Source organism: Myotis davidii, unplaced genomic scaffold (genome assembly GCF_000327345.1).
Source record: "Myotis davidii unplaced genomic scaffold, ASM32734v1 scaffold546, whole genome shotgun sequence".
In the NCBI taxonomy this organism is placed as follows: domain Eukaryota; kingdom Metazoa; phylum Chordata; class Mammalia; order Chiroptera; family Vespertilionidae; genus Myotis; species Myotis davidii.
Window position 1 is genome coordinate 525,036 of NW_006297836.1, and position 7,569 is coordinate 532,604.

The following is a 7,569-nucleotide window of genomic DNA, read 5'->3' on the forward strand; positions in this document are numbered from 1 at the left end:
AGCATAAGTGCCCTGACTGGGAATCGAACCATGACCTCCTGGTTCATAGGTCAATGCTCAACCACTGAGCCACGCTGGCCAAGCTTAAAAATGTATTTTTGCCTGAGAGAGAATTATTGATCAGCTTCCTCCTGCACTCCCCACACTGGGGATCGAGCCTGCAACCCGAGCATAAGTGCCCTGACTGGGAATCGAACCATGACCTCCTGGTTCATAGGTCAATGCTCAACCACTGAGCCACGCTGGCCAAGCTTAAAAATGTATTTTTGCCTCTTTGTTCAAGTCCTTCTGGCCAGGCTCTATCACTCTGGGATAAGTCTAAGGTCAAAGACCACTGCTGTCTCTCATATTACATCACTTAGCAGTACACAAAGAGACTATGACCAGGATTAAAGTTGTGACTGGTATAGACAAGGAGGCTAAATCAGGGTTGAAAGCCAGGCATAATTTGACATCGCACTCATAGCACTAAATACTGTATGTCACTACTTTTTGTCTGCTGTGATGAAAGCCAAATTCTCTTTATTTTTCACATTATCTCATATACCCAACTGATGTCATAACCAAAGACTGGAAGGAACATTGAAAAATTAAGAAGGTTTCATTTGTTGGAGGTAGTGAGATTGTGGTTGACAATTTTTCTTTTGTTTTGTTTACTAATGTTATTATCTTATTTATACACCATGAGCAGGAGAGTCATAACTATTTATTATCTAAAAGGCCATATTTCTCTTGGGTGTGTAATGTTGTCCAAGCAAATTCCCACTCCTCAGGGAAGTTGAGCTCCTGTGAAGTCTGCTATGATTTCCAACACAACATACCAGTAATTAGAAGTCCTTAAAACTCCTAAATTTCTCATGCTCAAGGAAAGACCATTGTTCTGGTTAGGAACTATTCGCTATATTTTTCCTCAATATTAAATAGAATGTTTTCTGTATCTTATATTTTTTATTGAATATAAGTAGAAACTGTACTATATAGTAACTGACACTTTGTTTCAAGGTACCAGTTCCAGTACCCTGTCTGGTGAATTCAGAGCAAGAGCCTGTGTATGGAGTGGTAAGAAAAAACCTTTTAATATATCAAAAGTGGGAGATAGAGTAAAAACTCCCCATGGCTTGCACTAACAGAAAACAACATGATCCTATATAATAAAAGGCTAATATGCAAAATGACCAAATGTCATTATGACCGGGCGCTATGATGTGCACTGACCACCGGGGGCAGACGCTCAACACAGGAGCTGCCCCCTGGTGGTCAGTGTGTTCCCACAGGGGGAGCGCTGCTCAGCCAGAAGCCGGGCTCATAGCTGGCAAACACAGCAGCAGTGGCAGGAGCCTCTCCTGCCTCCACGGCAGCACTAATGATGTCTGATTGCTGGCTTAGGCGGGGAGCAGACCTAACTCGTCAGTCAGACATCCCCCAAGGGCTCCCAGAGTGCGAGAGGGCACAGGCCAGGCTGAGGAAAAAGACATAGCCCTCTTTTTCTTTGTATTTTTAAAAATATGTTTGTATTGATTTCAGAAAGGAAGGGAAAGGGTGAGAGAGAGAGAGAAACATCAATGATGAGAGAGAATCATTGATCATCTGCATCCTGCATGCCCCACACTGGGGATCAAGCCCACAACCTGGGCATGTGCCCTAGCGGGGAATTGAACTGTGACCTCCTGGTTCGTAGGTCAGTGCTCAACCATTGAATCACACCAGTTGGGCTATATAGCCCTCTTTTCCACAAAGGCGCTGTGAGATAGCTAAATGGAATAGAGAAAGCGACCCTAGAAATGTGGAAGAGGAGGGATATGTGTAAGTGGAAAACTGTTCCAGAATTAATAGATAATCCAAAATAGGAATAACTAATATGCACATAATAGAGATTCAAGTATAACTGAATTTACATTCTTGGTTTTTACCAAGAGTTATGAGCTACTGTTTGCTGCCATATTTCCTTTCTTTTTGCAAAGGTTTTTTTGTTGTTTGATTTTGTTTTGTTTAACTTGCCATTTGCTGTTTGGGGTCACTTCTGCTTTGCATCAAGCAGGTAAAAAGTAAGTGGACATTAATAAGGCTGATTTTTTTCTTATTGTGCAAGACTTCCATGGGAGAAATTATTAATACAGGTGGAATATCTGGCATTTTTCTGATTTTGAGCTTTTTATCCACCTTTTCTCTAACTAATTTTAGTCTGTTATTTCTGTTCTGCCTGTTTGACAATGTTTTCATAATTTAGAGTTCTTCTTTACATAGTTAAATATTGTTTGCAGTCACCAGTTCTCCTTTTTTATAGCTGTGATGCATTGCATCAATTTCATGGGATGTAACACAGATAATGGAAGCTCTGAAGTCATCCAGTCCGCAAATCTCACCACCAATTCACTCAACTTATGTTTTTGTTGTTGATGTCAATTTGGAAAAATGTAAAAAATACAGGAAAGTAGACAGGATAACAAACATCCGTACTTCAGCATCTTGAATTACCAAATGTTCACCTTTTTTATCATAATTTTTTTCAGATCATTTGAAAATGAAATTAAAAAAATGTTTTTATTGATTTCAGAGAGGAAGGGAGAGGGAGCATGAGAAACATCAATGACGAGAGAGAATCATCAATTGGCTGCCTCCTACGCGCCCCCTACTGAGAATTGAGCCCACAACCCAGGCATGTGCCCTGACTGGAATCGAACTAGCAACCTCTTGGTGCATGGGTCGATGCTCAACCACTGGGCCACACCAATTGGGCCTTCACATTTAACTTTTACATGTTCATATGAACTGACATAACCTGTAACTAAAATATTTCATCAAAGATACATACATACCATTATATACTTAACATGTTCCATGTCTACCTATAAACTTCCCTTCCTTCCCTTTCCGATGAGGATTATTGGCCTGGAGATGTAGGAGTTTTCTTTTTCATAGAGAGTCCCTGCTTTTCAAGAGCTATTCTTTATGTCTTCTCACTTCACTTGTTATCACTAGCAACTACTTCACAGATCAATCTCTCTCTCTCTCTCTCTCTCTCTCTCTCTCTCTCTCTCTCTCTCTCTCATTTGACATTTAACATTCCTTTCAGTTGACATCCATCAAATGTAATAATTACTCTAGACTAGAGGAACTACCTGTCCTCTTGGTGCTATTGTATTAGGAGAGCAATTAAATACTAATTAAGTTTTCACTTTTTGTTTTCTTTTCCATTCGAATTCATAGATTCCAGCTTCAGTGGGAGCTCCTTTCCCAATATCACTTCCATTCATGGATTATACCCAGCAAGACTTAGAGACCAACAAACCTCCCACTCGGCTCACAGAACATCAGGTATGTTTGAGCTGTCGCTCCTCAGAGCCTTGGTAGAGATGTGCGGTCACTGGAGGCAGGACCAGGGTTAGAACTGAGTTTTACAATATGTACATCTGTTGTGCACTGTTGGTCTCCCATGGAAGGAAAACTAATTTGAACGTTTTCATCCTTGTAGAAAGGCACAGATCTGTGCAGACCTGGTCCTCTACAAACCCGTGTTGTTAAACCACAACTAGGTTCTGATAGCTATTCAGCAATTCTTCTATTCATTCATTTTGCAAACCCAACTGTGATCAGTGCCAAAGAGGCAGGTCACTCAGCCTGGAGTTTCAAGGACAACTTCCCAAGGAAGTGATACCTAAGTTTAATGCTAAGATTTAAAAAATAGATAGTGGAGTAAGGAAAAGGTATTCCAGACAAACATATAAACAGATAAGAAAGCACAAAGCATTATGTGGGGGTCAAAGGAGGGAATGATTAATTCAGGGATGGAAGATTCAGGGTAATGAGTATCAAATGATAAGGAGAATCTCAACTAGTAGATGTATAGACAGAAGTTTGATATTACAGGCAGAGAATATAGCTTGACCATGGAAGTGGAGGCAGGCAGTGGTAAGATGGATGAGTGTAGAAAGATTTACCTATCTATCTTTCTTTCAAGGAGGTACAATTCATGTAGAAGTACTGAAGCAAAACCACTGGAATTCAGTGATGGGGGAAGAAAAATGGTCATCTCTCTATGACTGGAACAAAACCATCCACATCTTGCAAGTAAAATAAACATGCAATACTGTTGAGATCTCCAATTCAATATTTTGGAGGTGATGCATTCTATTTCTCTTGTTTTACTAGTTATTCTTCAAAATGATCAAAACCTAAAGTTAGTATCTTACTCTTCCTTCCAAAATAACATTAGGAACTTAGGGCACTTTTACATTTTTAAATTACATGGGCATTTCTAAACAACTTGTATAGTCTGGTGGTCAAATATTTTACACTTCTGAAATTTAGAGTATTAGTATTTATAGAAACAGTTTTTGTTTAGATTTAGCTATGTGTTTAGAATTTGTTGTTTACTACCCCTTCTTGCATTGAAATAATTTCCCTCTCCTTTAACATCTTTTAGAAGTTCATTTACTTTATTTATGCTAGTGATAAACGTAATTTTTGTTTATGTAAAAATATATTTATTCATATTTTAAAAATAAATTTTAAATTGATGTACATATACAAGCCCTGAAAACGTGTTTTTAATATATATTTTTATTGATTTCATAGAGGAAGGAAGAGGGAGAGATAGAAACATCGATGATGAGAGAATCATTGATTGACTGCCTCCTGCATGCCCACACTGGGGTTCGAGCCCACAACCCGGGCATGTGCCCTTGACCAGAATCAAACCCGGGACCCGTCAGTCCACAGGCCGAAGCTCTTTCCACTGAGCCAAACCGGCTAGGGCTGAAAACATTCTTGCACGAGTCTTTTTGTGGACAATTGTGGATATATCTCTTGGGTAAATACCTAGGAGTAGAATGGCTGAGTCATGTAGGTGTTGGTATAAAATTAAAACTGGCACAGCATGGATGGACCTGGAAAATATTATGCTAAGTAAAAGAAGCCAAACTGAGAAAGACAAATATCACATGATCTCCCTTATTTGTGGAATCTAATGAACAAAATGAATTGACCAACAAAATAAGACCCAACACAGGGAGGCATGGAACAGACTGACTTATCTCGATGAGGGGTTGAGGGAATGAGAAGAGATAAACCAAAGAACTTATGTACTTATATGCATAGCCCATTGACATGGGGCAATAGGGTGGGGAAGACCTGGGGGGGTGTGGGTAGGGGCTGAGAGGAGTGGGGGAACGGAGGGAAAATGGGAGTTATCTAATCCTATCAACAACAAAAATCTATTTAAAAATGAAAAATAAATAAAATTAAAACTGCCACCCTTGCCAGGTAGCTCAGTTGGTTGGAGCAATGGCCCATTGTGCTAGGGTTGCAGGTTTGATCCCTAGTCAGTCAGGGTACATAGAAGAATCAACCAATGAGTGCATAAAAAAGTGGAACAACCAATCGATGTCTCTCTCTCTCTCTCTCTCTTTCTCTCTCTCCCTCTCTCTCATCAATGACAATTTTTAAGAAATTAAACTAAAACTGCCAAAAGTTAAAAAAAAACTGTACCACTTTATCCCACCAGCAATGTATAAGAATTCTAGGTGCTCAAAGTTCTGGCCAACAGTTACTGCTATTAAAATTGTAAATTTTGGCCATTCTAGTGAGTTTGTAGTAATATAACATGAAGTTTAATTTACATTTCCCTGATGATTAAGCAACTTTTCACATACTTATTGACCATTCCAATATCTTTTTTTGTGAAGTGTGTAACTATTTTGTCCCCTTTAATGCTTTTCTTTGTTTTTAATTATTGGTTTATAGTTTTTTAATATATTCTGAATATTAATTATATTAGATATACTATGGAAATAATTTCTCCTAGACTGTGACTTGCCTTTTCACTTATTTATTTATTTTATTTTTTAAATATGTTTTTATTGATTTCAGAGAGGAAGGAAGAGGGAGAGAGTGACATAAATGATGAGAGAAAATCATTGATCTGCTGCTCCTGCACGCCCCCTACTGGGGATTGAGCCCACAATCAGGCATTTGCCCTTGACTGGAGTAGAACCCAGGACCCTTCCATCTGCATGCCAATGCTTTATCCACTGAGTCAAACCAGCTAGAAATGAAATGTTAATGAAATACTAAGGCTGCTCAACCACTATGACATGCGCTGACCACCAGGGAGCAGTGTGGAATGCCTTTCCACTTTTTTAATGGTATCATTTGATGAGAAGATATTTTCTAATTTTGAAGTCCAATTTATCAAGTTTTCTTTTATGATTAGTGCTTTTGGTGTCTTCAGAAATATTTGATTATCCCAACATCATAAAGATATTCTCCATTTCTCCTCTAGAAGATCTATAGCTTTAGCTTTTATATTTAGATCTATAGTCCATGTAAAATACGTTTTTAAAAAATCTTTATTGTTGAAAGTATTACGTATGTCCCCTTTTTTCTCCCATGGACTCTTTATATCCCACCACGCCCCCCACACCAGGTCTCCACTACCCTATTGTCTGTGTCCATGGATTATGTATATATGCATACATTGTGCAGCCAGCCCCCGATGGGCCCCGACAGAGCAGGATGGTGGAGCAGGTGAGTAGGCAGTGCCAGGCCAAGGCGGGGTGCCAGGCAGGGCTGTGGGGCTCTGAGACTGGGTGTGAGCTGGGGCCCGATCCCCATAGGCCACCCCAAGGGACCCCACTCGTGCACAAATTCATGAACTGGGCCTCTAGTGTTCATAATAAAGCTTTATGGTTCTAACTTCCCCTTCCCTTGACTCCCTTTCCCCTCTATAAGTACCGCATGTCAACTGATGGTCATTGGCACCAATTCACCACCATTAGGAATCCCCAATTTGTGGTGCAGTGAAGCAATAAACTTTATTCAGTGCAAAGAGCTCAATTGTGATACAGCACAGCTGGGACCATGGAACAGCTCAATCGTGCTACACCTCAGTTCAGAAGCAGTAGGGCTGTGAAACAGCACAGCTGTGAAGCGGCCCTGGGGCAAGTGGCCTCAGGGAGAGGCCCATTTCCAGCTACACAGCTCTGCCCTGGTCTGCTCCCTCTGCTCACATCTGGATGGGTCTGCTCTGCAGGGGTCCCTGGCAAGACGTCTTGGGTGTTGCAGCTCCAGCTGAAGAAACATAGTATTCTTTGGTGGAAAGGGAAAGTACTCTCTCTGAGCCAGAGGGGAGCTGCCTTATGTAGACAGAAGCCCCTGCCCCTGGTCCCTGATTAGTCCATCTCTAAATTCTCCCAGTTTGATTGCTCCAAAAAACACTGTCCTGATTGTTCAGAATGGAGCTACTCGGATTGGTCAGTGAGGATGCTGATGGGATATAGCTGCACAGCTGTGATTGGACAGGGAATGCCTCAGTCCTATTGGTTGAACTAGAACTCCAGGAACTCCTTTATAAAGGCTGGCCCAGATGCCAGAAACACAGTGCAGGCAGGCAGTTCAGTGCAGGAGGCAGGTCACTTGGTGCAGGCTTCTCCCTGAAGTGTGGTCTGCATGAGAGACCCTGTTATGGGTTCACTTAGCGAGATAGACCACCACCGACTCAGAATTTAAATTTAAGAGCCTTTATTAAGCTGGCCAGCTGACCACAGTCACAGCACCCTGCCGGAGCAGAGG